Source organism: Lycium barbarum, chromosome 5 (genome assembly GCF_019175385.1).
Source record: "Lycium barbarum isolate Lr01 chromosome 5, ASM1917538v2, whole genome shotgun sequence".
Lineage (NCBI taxonomy): Eukaryota > Viridiplantae > Streptophyta > Magnoliopsida > Solanales > Solanaceae > Lycium > Lycium barbarum.
Window position 1 is genome coordinate 105476496 of NC_083341.1, and position 14444 is coordinate 105490939.

At 36.6% G+C, this 14444-nt stretch overlaps 2 long non-coding RNA genes across 2 annotated transcripts; both read right to left on the reverse strand.

The window, feature by feature from the left end:
- Positions 1-5911: 5911 nt before the first annotated feature.
- On the reverse strand, positions 5912-8556 carry LOC132642586 (uncharacterized). Its single transcript, XR_009583258.1, has 3 exons — positions 8257-8556; positions 7313-7363; positions 5912-6110 (listed from the first exon to the last, which is right to left on the reverse strand). It is a non-coding gene; the product is annotated as an uncharacterized LOC132642586 (long non-coding RNA).
- A 2366-nt stretch (positions 8557-10922) lies between these two features.
- On the reverse strand, positions 10923-13839 carry LOC132642587 (uncharacterized). The gene is made up of 3 exons (XR_009583259.1): positions 13540-13839; positions 12596-12646; positions 10923-11393 (listed from the first exon to the last, which is right to left on the reverse strand). It is a non-coding gene; the product is annotated as an uncharacterized LOC132642587 (long non-coding RNA).
- Between the last annotated feature and the right edge of the window lie 605 nt (positions 13840-14444).

The window sequence follows — 14444 nt, forward strand, 5'->3', positions numbered from 1 at the left end:
ATTCGATCTATCGCTACAAACTACAATTTAATGTACCCTATAAATATCTTTTAAACAATAGTAAAAAAAAAAGTCCTAAATTACATACAAAAATTGTCTAATTTTTTTACAAAATTGCATTTATTTTATATAAAAAATGATTAAATTGAATCAAAACTTAGTAAAATATTTACTCAATCCTATATAATATTTAGCTAAATTGAAGTCATTCAACATTTCAATTACAGTCAATCATAGTGTTGATTGCTTGTTTCATCCAGTTTTTGTCATTTTTTTTTAAATTGATTGAATTAAATCAAAACTTGCTAATTGTTCCTCAATTATATCTAATACTTATCTAAATTCTTGCTAGAATAAATATTTAATTCAAAGTCAACAATAGTGTAACTACTTGTTAAACTTGCTATTTAAAAAAAAAATTGATTGAAGTAAATCAAAATTTGCTAATTGTTATTCAATTCTACCTAATACTTAGCTAAATTGAGATAACTCAATGTTTCCATTAAGTCAACTCGGTGTTGACTAATTGTTATATTCACTGTTTTTTTATTTTCTTAAATTGATTGAATTAAATCAGCACTTACAAAATATTTATTCGATCTAATCCTATCTAATGCTTAACAAATTGAGATAATTCAATGTTTTAATTAAAGTCAATCACAATGTCAACTAGTTACATCCATTATTTTTTTAAAAAAGTTGATTGAATTAAATTAAAAGCTGATAATTGTTACTCAATCATATCTAATACTTAGCTAATTTGAGATAATTTAATATTTCAATCAGAGTCAACCATAGTGTTGACTGCCTGTTACATCCTTTTGAAAAAAATAATGATGGAATTAAATCAAAACTTGCTAATTGGTACTCAAATTTATCTAACTCGTAGAAAAACTAAGATAATTCAACATTTCAATTAAAGTCAATGACTACTTGTTATATCCACTTATTTTAAATAAATAAAAAAATGATTGAATTGAATCAACACTTGGGAAATTTTTTACTTGATAATGGGACCCGACACTTTTGTAACCCAAAAAAAAATTTGGAACCAAAGTAACCCATTAAAAAAAAAATAACCAAACTAGGCTTCACGCACAGATTCTGTGCGTGAAAGGGCCAAAGTGTAAATGCACAGATTCTGTGCGTGAAAGGGCCAAAGTGTATATTTACACTTTGGTACTCTGTGCGTGAAACCCATATCAAAAATCCCCGACCCCAACCTTTATTCTTTGGAAATCAAACTCAAAATTAAGGTTTTTTTTTGTACTTTGACCAAAGATTAGTCACGTTTCAAAACACCGGAATATAAATATTTTGTATATAACTTAATATTTATTTTAGTGTACAATAGTATCGGCTCATTACATCAAGTATATATATACATTTGGATCGTCGTTTTAGGGGTTGTAAAGTGCTCCGAAGTACGTTTGAAAACTTGTTATATTTAGGTTTAAGTGTCATATTTTATAGGGTTTTGATTAATCTCTATTGTTTTACTCCCAAAGCTATGAAGGTACTTTTTTGGTTCAAGAAAGATAGAAAAGAAAAAATTACTCTGCTTTGTATTAGGTTTTTTTTTTCTTTTATGTCTTTTTTATTTTGTTATTGTATTGTGTAATTCGTACATTTTGAATGTGCAAAAATAAATATAATATTTAAAAATAATTCATCCAATACGAGAGATTCATAATAATTGAAAAATATTTCATTCCATTAGCAACGAAATACACATTAAATTACAATAGACTTAAAAAAAAATCAAGTTGTAAACCCTCTTCTACTTCCAGATGTGCTGTCACCACGGGAGTTTTGCCCACATGAACGCTTATCATGCCCAAATTGCTTACATGTAGAGCACTTGCGAGAGTAAGTCTTTTCGCTAACATCCATTTGATTGTGATAACGGTTTAGCTTTTGTTTTTCCCCAATTTACGGATATGGTTCTTGTTCGCAATCATAGAAAATGGCGCGGCTGGCCAATAAGCTTGATCACCAAGGGGACGGAAGTGGCCGGAATATGCTTTAAGGTATTTTACGACCTTATATTCCTCCGCCACATAATCAGTTACATTTCTGGCCATTCTCTCAAAGCACTTGACTGCATGAGAACATGGCATGTGGGACGTTTGCCACTTACCACAAGTGCATGATTTTGTACGCTCAGTAACGATATGTTTGTTTCCTCCTTTGCCGTCGCAATAACCCGTTCTAACTTCATACACTCGTTGAACGACGTCATACTCGGTCATTTGGTGACCCTCTGCCTTTCTTCTATAGTGCTCCATCTTTTTGTAGGGCTTTGGCATCCATGTTCCCTCGTCGGCTAATATAGCTCTGGCCTGCCTTCTTCTATCCGCAAATCGCTCCATGACCTGCCTGAAAGTTAGTCTTACCATTACGGTGACAGGTAGTCCTCGAGTAGATTTGAGGAGTCTATTGAAAGACTCCAAGCTGTTCGTTGTGAGCATGCCCCCATCTCCTTCCTCCATCAGCATAAAACGTCTATTTTTCAGCTTCTAATTTCATCAACCAAACATATGCCTCTTCACTCACTTCCCTTAGCAGCTCCATTTTTGCAGCCCATTTTCTTTGTTGATGCTGCATCGCAGCCCCCCACATCAATTTGTTTACAAAGCCATTTCCAAACTTTGTTTGCAAATTAGCCTTTAAGTGCCTTAAACAATATTGATGGTAAGCATGTGGAGGCTGCCACCCTTCCAGAGTACACATATTGTACAATATGCCTTTATGATGATCCGATAGGACACATATGCCCTGACGACCCTTAATAACATGAGTTTGTAGATGAGTCAAGAACATCCCCCATGTCTCTTGCTCTCGTTGGCGGCAATTGCGAAAGCAAGAAGGAATATTGACCCATTGGCATCCATACCTACTGCAATTAGGAGCTTAATGTCATATCGGCCATATACATGCGTCCCATCTATCGATATCACATTCCGGCAGTAAGCAAAACCAGCAATACTTGGTTTGAATGCCCAAAAGACGAAGTCAAAAATTTTGCCCTCTAAAAGCTAACACTATACAACAGTGCCAGGATTAGCATGTTTTGGAGCCGCCATATACCCCGATAACGCCTGAAAAGAGGATTCCCAGGTTCCAAAGATCATCTCAAAAGCACGTCTACGCCCGAGAAATCCCTTTCTCTTGCTTATGATTTTACCATATTTTGAGTGGACCATGCTAATACAAGTTTTGATAGGCATCCTGCATAAGTTTAAACAAACAACATTTAGCAATGATATTTTAATTGCTATAAGATATATAATGTAAACGGTCAGATAAGTTACCTTAGAGTTTCCTCAATGTGTTTAAGTAACACATGAACAATCATGTTTATATCTAAATTAAAATAATCTGCTCGACTTTGTGCCATATCACAAGTGTGCTTCGAGTGGAATTTTGTGATTTCCCACAGACCATCAAGCTTAGCAATTCCCCGAAGCAACCACCGACAACCTTAAGTTTGTCGCTTACAAATCAGCCTCCATACCGATTTGTTTGAGTCATCAACCTTAAACTCCCTCATATCCTTTATACAATATATTCTGACAAGCCGTTGCAACATCTTTTTTGATGTGAACTGTATTCCCTTTGCAAGGACGCATTCATCAGTCATGGGATTTTTTGGTTCAATCCACGTTTTTTGGCGACTTTGATCATCATCTCTTGTGAAGACAAATGCATCCTCACGACCTTGGAGACTGTCATGATATGGAATATAGTCAGAATGCCACTGCATTGGGCTGTCAAGAATTGGGTTTTCCGCCATTGGAGGTGGTACGTGGTGGTGAGTTGGTTATGGTTGCTTTTGGGGACTAAAATGCGTATCTTCTTCATCCCCTTCACTATTTTCATCATCGGTTACCTCTGCATTATTAGCTAGTTCATCGCCATCACTCTCTGATGTATCCACATAACTTGGACAATCAGCGCCATCTAAGAAAGGCCTCCTCCTACACGATAAAAAACAAATGTTAAATTCCAAATTCATATATATATATATATATATATATATATATATATATATATATATATATATATATATATATAGATATATATATATTATTTAACATCAAGGTGATGAACCTACACATATTGATCAACTCCACCAAACTGAGAGGACTGCCTTTCATCCACAGTTAGTACCACTGGCGCGTTTTGATAATAATCAGCTGCACCGAACTGAGAATTATTATAATAATCAGCTCCACTAAACTGAGAATTATTATAATAATCAGCTCCACTGAACTGAGAGTTCTGATAATAAGAGTTGCTCCACTAAATTGAGATGATTGCCCAATATTACTCGTATCTGGTCTATAACCCCTACAAAGATTTAAAAATGGTTATTTACCAACACATAGAATAAACATATGCTACTGCACAAAATAATAATATAAGAATGCATATTTACCAAGTTTGATTTAATTATTGCGTAAGATTTTCCAGCGGCACCTGGCCACTCAAAATACCCCCGTAAGAACTAAAATCTACATACGTGTTAGCTTGACTGGGTTGTTCTTGTGGGACCTCTCGGGGTATCTTTTCAACATACATCTCAAGAATATTAAGGGCGACTAAATGTTTTAATTTTTCTGGCGCATTCAAATAATCCCTCAAAGAATCATCATCATTGATATAATGCCTACATAAAGCACTATATCATTGGAAAATGATTGTGGATATCTGCCTGTTATAGAGATTTCATACTCATCTATACTAACCTTCATTTTTTCATATATGGAAATGACTAGTGATTCATAAGACACTTCAAGTGAACATTTAACATGAACGTTTGGTCTTTTATTGTAACGAACTGTACTATTGTCATCAAGGATAATACCATCTCAATGTATTGAAACCTTAACTGGTGGAATATCTTGAGCCATTTTTTGTAAGAACTTTGATATTTTTTTTGAATGACTTAAGAGAGAGTTTTTTGAATGACTTAAGAGACTTAAACTTATGAAATAGATGAGTTTTTACCTCGTCCAACATTCTTCTTAAATTGATTCATATTGACCCCTATTGCGCATTGAAACGTTGCGTAATATGAATTAAATTCAAATAAACAGTCAAAATATGCAGCATTGTATTGTCAAATCGGTCCTTTATGTTTCATAAAAAAATTGAAATTGGCATGCATAATGTGTTGTCAAATCATGTTCTATTGCGCATTGAAACATTGCGTAATATGAATTAAATTCAAATAAATGGTCAAAAAATGCAGCATTGTATTGTCAAATCGGTCCTTTACGTGTTATAAAAAAGCCAAAATTGGCATGATAATGTGTTGTCAAATAATGTTCTATTCCGCATTGAAACATTGCGTAATATGAATTAAATTCAAATAAACGGTCAAAAAATGCAGCATTGTACTGTCAAATCGATCATTTACATGTCATAAAAAAGCTGAAATTGGCATGCATAATGTGTTGTCAAATCATGTTCTATTGCGCATTGAAACGTTGCGTAATATGAATTAAATTCAAATAAACAGTCAAACAATGCAGCATTGTATTGTCAAATCGGTCCTTTATGTTTCATAAAAAAATTGAAATTGGCATGCATAATGTGTTGTCAAATCATGTTCTATTGCGCATTGAAACATTGCGTATTAGGAATTAAATTCAAATGAATTGTCAAAAAATGCAGCATTGTATTGTCAAATCGGTCTGTTATGTCACGACCCAACCCCGTAGGCCGCGACTAGTGTCCGTGCTGGACACCCATACGTACCCAATAACCCAAATCAGCATATCAACAGAATATTTTTAAATGTAAAAGTCAATCGACGTTAGTAATTATCATAAATGAACCGACATAGTACATGGAAGCCGATAAGGCTGTCACAGATCATATCATCCTAAACCATATACAGAACCCACACAAGTATGTCTACAGACCTCTACAGCACATAACAGAATCATAAGACGGGACAGGGCCCCGTCATACCCCTGAATAGCATACATATATACAATAGCAGCAGACTGTACCAACATATAGGCTCTGGACAAAAGAGCACTCCCAAAATAGCAGAATAGATATCCTAGGCAGGCGGTCAGCAAATCTGTCGTCTGTACCTGCGCGGCATGAAAACGCAGCCCCCGAAGGAAGGGGGTCAGTACGAAATATGTACTGAGTATGTAAAGCACGGAACGTAGTAAACAAAGTCATAATCGAAGCAGAAAATACAGAAAATGAACTGAATATCCAGATTAGCAAAATGCTGATCATATAGCATAAATAGTATTCGCTGAAAACATATGTCGTACCTGGTCCCATTACGGAACAAGATCATAACCGATACAGAACTTACAGAGGAGTGAGTGTAACATCCGAAGTATCAAATGCATATTTTCAAAACATGAGGAGTGTGTACAGAAACATATACCATATCATATCCGACCCCTGCTAAGGGACTCGGCAAACAGAACGTGGACACCCCCCCGACGCTGGTGCCACAACACATAAGGAGCAGAATAGGGGATAACCCCGTAACATAACATATCATATCAGATGGCCATATCAGATCATATCATATCAGAATGTGTGTACATGGCACAGCATACTCCACAACCCATGTACATATATACCTGCCCCCTCACATCGAGGCACGGCGAACAATGCAGTGGAAGTCGCTTGAGAACATATCCTGGCCCGGGCTCAGTGTGGGAAACATTGGGGCATCCACGAGTGGAGTAGTGAGAGACTAAATGCAATTAAATTATCATAAGTATTTTCAGAGACTCGATGAGGCATACCAATGACAAACCAATCCAATGAAGTCAGACGGGATCATAATAAGTGAGTTTTGGATGTCATAATGAATTACAGAAGCATAATATTTCTGAAATCGTTCCGAGTGCCAAAACAATTTATAAGACTTGATGAAATATTTAAAACAGTTTTTGTTTAGTAGTTAAAAGAGTAGTCAGAACATTTCTTTCAAAAACTGCTCGAAAACAAGCCTTAAGTACAATAAGGGTAAAACCGGGAATAGTGGGCCCACCTCGGGACAAGCAAGGCGGTGGGCTCAAATTACGCATTTTAAGCTTATGGGGTCACCTACGAAGGGTCTACGGACATTCTATAACCTTTCAAATAGTTTGGGGAAGGTTTGCATAATTTTCAAGAAAGCATACAAAAAGGGTTCAATTCTATTGAACGAAAATGTGACAATTTCAGACGCGGATTCCGATGAGCAGAATATTCTCCGATGCGTGAATCCGATCCTAGTACTTCTAGGACATGCCAAAAGAAGAATCGGGATAGCTTTACAAACCTTGTATGCTCTTTACGCCTTTCCAAATTCAATTCCCGTTTCCTTCAAAATCTACAATTGGTCACAATTACCAAATATCAACTTCAAGCCTTTAAGAATTCAATCTTAATTCATACTTGTCTACGGAAATTTGGGCAGCATCTCCCCTATACATATAGCATCCCCGAGAATTTAACTCGGCCAAAATAATTCAACAACAACCCAACAACAACACCAACAACAACAACAATCACTACACAACACAACATAGCATAACTAGTCCTCTTTCCAACATAGTGCAATAACTTTCATTCCAACTTCACATTTCCAAACCAATCTCAATGTTTTTACATTCATTACTAATCAAGATCATTACAATATAATTCGGAAGCATTTCATATCATTTCTTCAAAATATTCACAAGATATAAAAAATATACAAACTTTCCACCAAAACCATAATCCATCCAAAACTTCTAATCTTCAATCTACATATTCATAACATATTTCCATCTTCCAATTTCATCAACCATAATCATAATTTACATCTTAACAACTTCATTTTCACAATTACATGAATCTACCATAAAATCACAAAACTTCCCATAACAACTTAACAACCAATCTTTCATGCTATTATGGACTTACATCCCTCCAAATCCACCAACTAACATAATAATTCACATTTAGAACTTCACTTCCATAATTTCATAAAAACTACATTAAAATCACATAATTTCCTATAACCATTTTCAACAATTTTCCATACCAACTTGAACCATTTCCTTCCATTTCCATTACAAGGCTTCAACAACACAATTAACATAACAAATAAAATTGGTTCATCCTTCTACACACATACATACCCACTTTGCAAACATCCATATTTCCATAATTTCCACTAATTTCTACATACTACAACATAAACAAACCTTCATAACATAAGAAAAAGGAATTGATTCTTACCTTTTTCTACAAATTTCTTCAATTGAACAAGTTGTCAACTTGAAGAAATAAGTGCTCCTTCTTCCAAAACAACTACACCAAGTTGTAAAGGACACTTAATTTAGTAGGAATTCAACAAGAAAATAATTTTAGAGGCAAGATTTTGAGGGGTGATTTTCCTATGGCCAAACCCGAAATGGCCTTATTTTTGCTCTTCTTTGTGTTTTGTTCTTGGTTCTTGAAGTTTCTAATGAATAAATAATGCATATATGGCCCCTTATATTAATTTGGCACATGGAAATTAATCAATTTGGTGGGCTTGGACCAGGTATGGCCGGCCACCCTCTCACCTTGGGCCTAAATGTTTCTTTTCGTTTTTTTGGGCCAACTCGGTTGGTCCCGAGTTGGGCCTAGCCCACTGACCTTTCGACCTTAAAACGTCCATATCTCCTTGTACCGACGTCACCTTGGAACCCACGACCTATGGATGGAAAGATAATTCAATTATCTACAACTTCTATTTAATGGTATTTTTCCAAATTCCAAACTTATAATACAGTTTTTTCCCCCCAAAGTCAGGTCACCCGAAAACGTTTTCTTAAAAATATTCGTTTGGAGGACTTCCACTTTGATTTGGCCCAAGGGTCCTTCTTGAGTTGTGTTTAACTTCACATATGTGATTCATATAATTTGTCACATGTCCCAAAAAAAAATCTTGACGTGTGGGCCCCACCTCAACTTACAGTTAATCCGACGTTCAAAAATACGGGATGTAACATCCTCCCCCCCTTTAGAACATTCGTCCTCGAATGTTCAACTAGCCTTATGGGGTATTATAATATGTCGGAGAGGTCTCTTTATTTCCTTCAAAATTTCCCAAACGTTACTATTACTATCCTCCTTTTACGTACTCGTTTTCTTTCTATTTCCGAACATCGTTGTGCTAGAACGTCCCGGCATTAGCTGGCGACGGAACTAGTGTCAGTTTACTTGTAATATCTGTACCATGTCTTTCGCTTTGTCTCTCAAATTCTGTTCAGTTAATATCTTTCATACCTCGCGACACTGGCTGCTGAGGTCCACTTGTCGGTCGGTACAATCATGAATGGGGTGTCATATGCACACATACACATTTACTACCATTTTGCTTACAAAACAATTCCCAAACGCTTATTCAAACTTACTCTCATTCCCAAGCTGCATTGTGCTATCTTCTTCCTCACCAGCTTATCTTGTCTTAGTCTACCCGACTTCTTGAGGGTTTCTAATCACTCCGCATATCCTAATTTCCTTTAAGTTACCTCAAATTTCCCATTCGTCCCTTATTCCTATAGTTGTGAAAAATTTAGTTTACTTCCCAGGGGGTCACCCATCCCAGAATTGCTCTGGCCCTAGCACGCTTAACCTTACAACTTTAATGCATTTAGGCACGTTAAGGCCGGTATAATTACACCAATTGCCCCGCACGTCCTTTGTCACGTAATTTAAGACAAGTCGGGGTCTTGACAACTTTTCAAAACGTTCTCGTTGCGGGTACCACCCCGACCTAGCGAGAATTCTTTTACTTTTCTGACTATATAGTTACCATGTCGCCCCCTGTAAATCCTCAATATTTACCTTCATGTATATATATATAAAATTCTAGACAGCCCACGAGTTTAAGTTTTTATTCCACAAATTCCATCTCCAATCCGTCGATGAAAACTGATGGAATGTTACTGTAAGGCATCTTCCGACCACCAGCAAAAGAAAACTAGAGTCCGACGAACTTCGCGGAATCTTTTAGTACTTAATTCACATAATTACCTCCATATCTATATATATATTCTTGAGTCGTGAGCGAACCACTCAATTCCCAACTGCCTGTCATACACTTTGTATCCTTCTAATTAGAGGAAACTTAATCGTTGGACATTTTTGCCCTTCCACATATTTTTGCCCTTCACATGGGCTGTGCTAAAGCAAAATGGGGTTGGAACATATTTCTGGTCCATTTAAATAAATTGCGAATTTGCTACTCGTATATGCTTTCTCGAGATAAAATTTTCCAAACAAAGATAATGCTTCTTACGAATGCTATGGAGGGTATCTCTTAAACTTTAATCCAACATAATGGGTTTGCCCTATCGGTATCGACCCTCAAGACATGTTAAGAATTTATCTCATTTTCCTCTTTATATTCCTAGAAAAATTTGGGCAGAGGTTCCTCTGTATTTCTTACTATCCCAAAACCTGTACACAGGAAATACCAACCATGCCTCACAGGGCCAACACATATACGTATATACATATCATATCATATCGCCTCATAGCCACACGGGGCTAACAATTTCAAATAAAAGTATAAAGATACCGAGGCTTACCTCACATGCCCAACTCAAACTGCACCTGCTACACTTTCCTGTTTATTTTTCTTTTCAATCTTCAACTTTATGTTTCAATCGTATTTCAAACACCTTACCCAGCATACATCTTTCATACCATTACTTACCTGTGTACTGTGTAGCTTCCAATATCATCAGTCGCTGTCTTACGTCGATACCGTTCTCCAGCTGCAATCAAGGGTTAGTAAAAAAAAAAAGGGTTCATTTCCTACAGCTGGCTCTATCGCACGATCTAAGATCCAAAGAAAGGTAACACCCTAAATGTCCTGTAGCCTCCTGTTTATAGATGTGGTGCACAACACACCGATAAACAAGACTCTACTAGACACGGTCTGTAGACACTCCGAGGACGAACCGCTCTGATACCACTTTTGTCACGACCCAACCCCGTAGGCCGCGACTAGTGTCCGTGCTGGACACCCATACGTACCCAATAACCCAAATCAGCATATCAGCAGAATATTTTTAAATGTAAAAGTCAATCGACGTTAGTAATTATCATAAATGAACCGACATAGTACATGGAAGCCGATAAGGCTGTCACAGATCATATCATCCTAAACCATATACAGAACCCACACAAGTATGTCTACAGACCTCTACAGCACATAACAGAATCATAAGACGGGACAGGGCCCCGTCATACCCCTGAATAGCATACATATATACAATAGCAGCAGACTGTACCAACATATAGGCTCTGGACAAAAGAGCACTCCCAAAATAGCAGAATAGATATCCTAGGCAGGCGGTCAGCAAATCTGTCGTCTGTACCTGCGCGGCATGAAAACGCAGCCCCCGAAGGAAGGGGGTCAGTACGAAATATGTACTGAGTATGTAAAGCACGGAACGTAGTAAACAAAGTCATAATCGAAGCAGAAAATACAGAAAATGAACTGAATATCCAGATTAGCAAAATGCTGATCATATAGCATAAATAGTATTCGCTGAAAACATATGTCGTACCTGGTCCCATTACGGAACAAGATCATAACCGATACAGAACTTACAGAGGAGTGAGTGTAACATCCGAAGTATCAAATGCATATTTTCAAAACATGAGGAGTGTGTACAGAAACATATACCATATCATATCCGACCCCTGCTAAGGGACTCGGCAAACAGAACGTGGACACCCCCCCGACGCTGGTGCCACAACACATAAGGAGCAGAATAGGGGATAACCCCGTAACATAACATATCATATCAGATGGCCATATCAGATCATATCATATCAGAATGTGTGTACATGGCACAGCATACTCCACAACCCATGTACATATATACCTGCCCCCTCACATCGAGGCACGGCGAACAATGCAGTGGAAGTCGCTTGAGAACATATCCTGGCCCGGGCTCAGTGTGGGAAACATTGGGGCATCCACGAGTGGAGTAGTGAGAGACTAAATGCAATTAAATTATCATAAGTATTGTCAGAGACTCGATGAGGCATACCAATGACAAACCAATCCAATGAAGTCAGACGGGATCATAATAAGTGAGTTTTGGATGTCATAATGAATTACAGAAGCATAATATTTCTGAAATCGTTCCGAGTGCCAAAACAATTTATAAGACTTGATGAAATATTTAAAACAGTTTTTGTTTAGTAGTTAAAAGAGTAGTCAGAACATTTCTTTCAAAAACTGCTCGAAAACAAGCCTTAAGTACAATAAGGGTAAAACCGGGAATAGTGGGCCCACCTCGGGACAAGCAAGGCGGTGGGCTCAAATTACGCATTTTAAGCTTATGGGGTCACCTACGAAGGGTCTACGGACATTCTATAACCTTTCAAATAGTTTGGGGAAGGTTTGCATAATTTTCAAGAAAGCATACAAAAAGGGTTCAATTCTATTGAACGAAAATGTGACAATTTCAGACGCGGATTCCGATGAGCAGAATATTCTCCGATGCGTGAATCCGATCCTAGTACTTCTAGGACATGCCAAAAGAAGAATCGGGATAGCTTTACAAACCTTGTATGCTCTTTACGCCTTTCCAAATTCAATTCCCGTTTCCTTCAAAATCTACAATTGGTCACAATTACCAAATATCAACTTCAAGCCTTTAAGAATTCAATCTTAATTCATACTTGTCTACGGAAATTTGGGCAGCATCTCCCCTATACATATAGCATCCCCGAGAATTTAACTCGGCCAAAATAATTCAACAACAACCCAACAACAACACCAACAACAACAACAATCACTACACAACACAACATAGCATAACTAGTCCTCTTTCCAACATAGTGCAATAACTTTCATTCCAACTTCACATTTCCAAACCAATCTCAATGTTTTTACATTCATTACTAATCAAGATCATTACAATATAATTCGGAAGCATTTCATATCATTTCTTCAAAATATTCACAAGATATAAAAAATATACAAACTTTCCACCAAAACCATAATCCATCCAAAACTTCTAATCTTCAATCTACATATTCATAACATATTTCCATCTTCCAATTTCATCAACCATAATCATAATTTACATCTTAACAACTTCATTTTCACAATTACATGAATCTACCATAAAATCACAAAACTTCCCATAACAACTTAACAACCAATCTTTCATGCTATTATGGACTTACATCCCTCCAAATCCACCAACTAACATAATAATTCACATTTAGAACTTCACTTCCATAATTTCATAAAAACTACATTAAAATCACATAATTTCCTATAACCCTTTTCAACAATTTTCCATACCAACTTGAACCATTTCCTTCCATTTCCATTACAAGGCTTCAACAACACAATTAACATAACAAATAAAATTGGTTCATCCTTCTACACACATACATACCCACTTTGCAAACATCCATATTTCCATAATTTCCACTAATTTCTACATACTACAACATAAACAAACCTTCATAACATAAGAAAAAGGAATTGATTCTTACCTTTTTCTACAAATTTCTTCAATTGAACAAGTTGTCAACTTGAAGAAATAAGTGCTCCTTCTTCCAAAACAACTACACCAAGTTGTAAAGGACACTTAATTTAGTAGGAATTCAACAAGAAAATAATTTTAGAGGCAAGATTTTGAGGGGTGATTTTCCTATGGCCAAACCCGAAATGGCCTTATTTTTGCTCTTCTTTGTGTTTTGTTCTTGGTTCTTGAAGTTTCTAATGAATAAATAATGCATATATGGCCCCTTATATTAATTTGGCACATGGAAATTAATCAATTTGGTGGGCTTGGACCAGGTATGGCCGGCCACCCTCTCACCTTGGGCCTAAATGTTTCTTTTCGTTTTTTTGGGCCAACTCGGTTGGTCCCGAGTTGGGCCTAGCCCACTGACCTTTCGACCTTAAAACGTCCATATCTCCTTGTACCGACGTCACCTTGGAACCCACGACCTATGGATGGAAAGATAATTCAATTATCTACAACTTCTATTTAATGGTATTTTTCCAAATTCCAAACTTATAATACAGTTTTTTCCCCCCAAAGTCAGGTCACCCGAAAACGTTTTCTTAAAAATATTCGTTTGGAGGACTTCCACTTTGATTTGGCCCAAGGGTCCTTCTTGAGTTGTGTTTAACTTCACATATGTGATTCATATAATTTGTCACATGTCCCAAAAAAAAATCTTGACGTGTGGGCCCCACCTCAACTTACAGTTAATCCGACGTTCAAAAATACGGGATGTAACACGTTACGTGTCATAAAAAAGCTCAAATTGGCATGCATAATGTGTTGTCAAATCATGTTCTATTGCGCATTGAAACATTGCGTAATATGAATTAAATTCAAATAAACGGTCAAAAAATGCAGCATTGTACTATCAAATCGATCATTTAC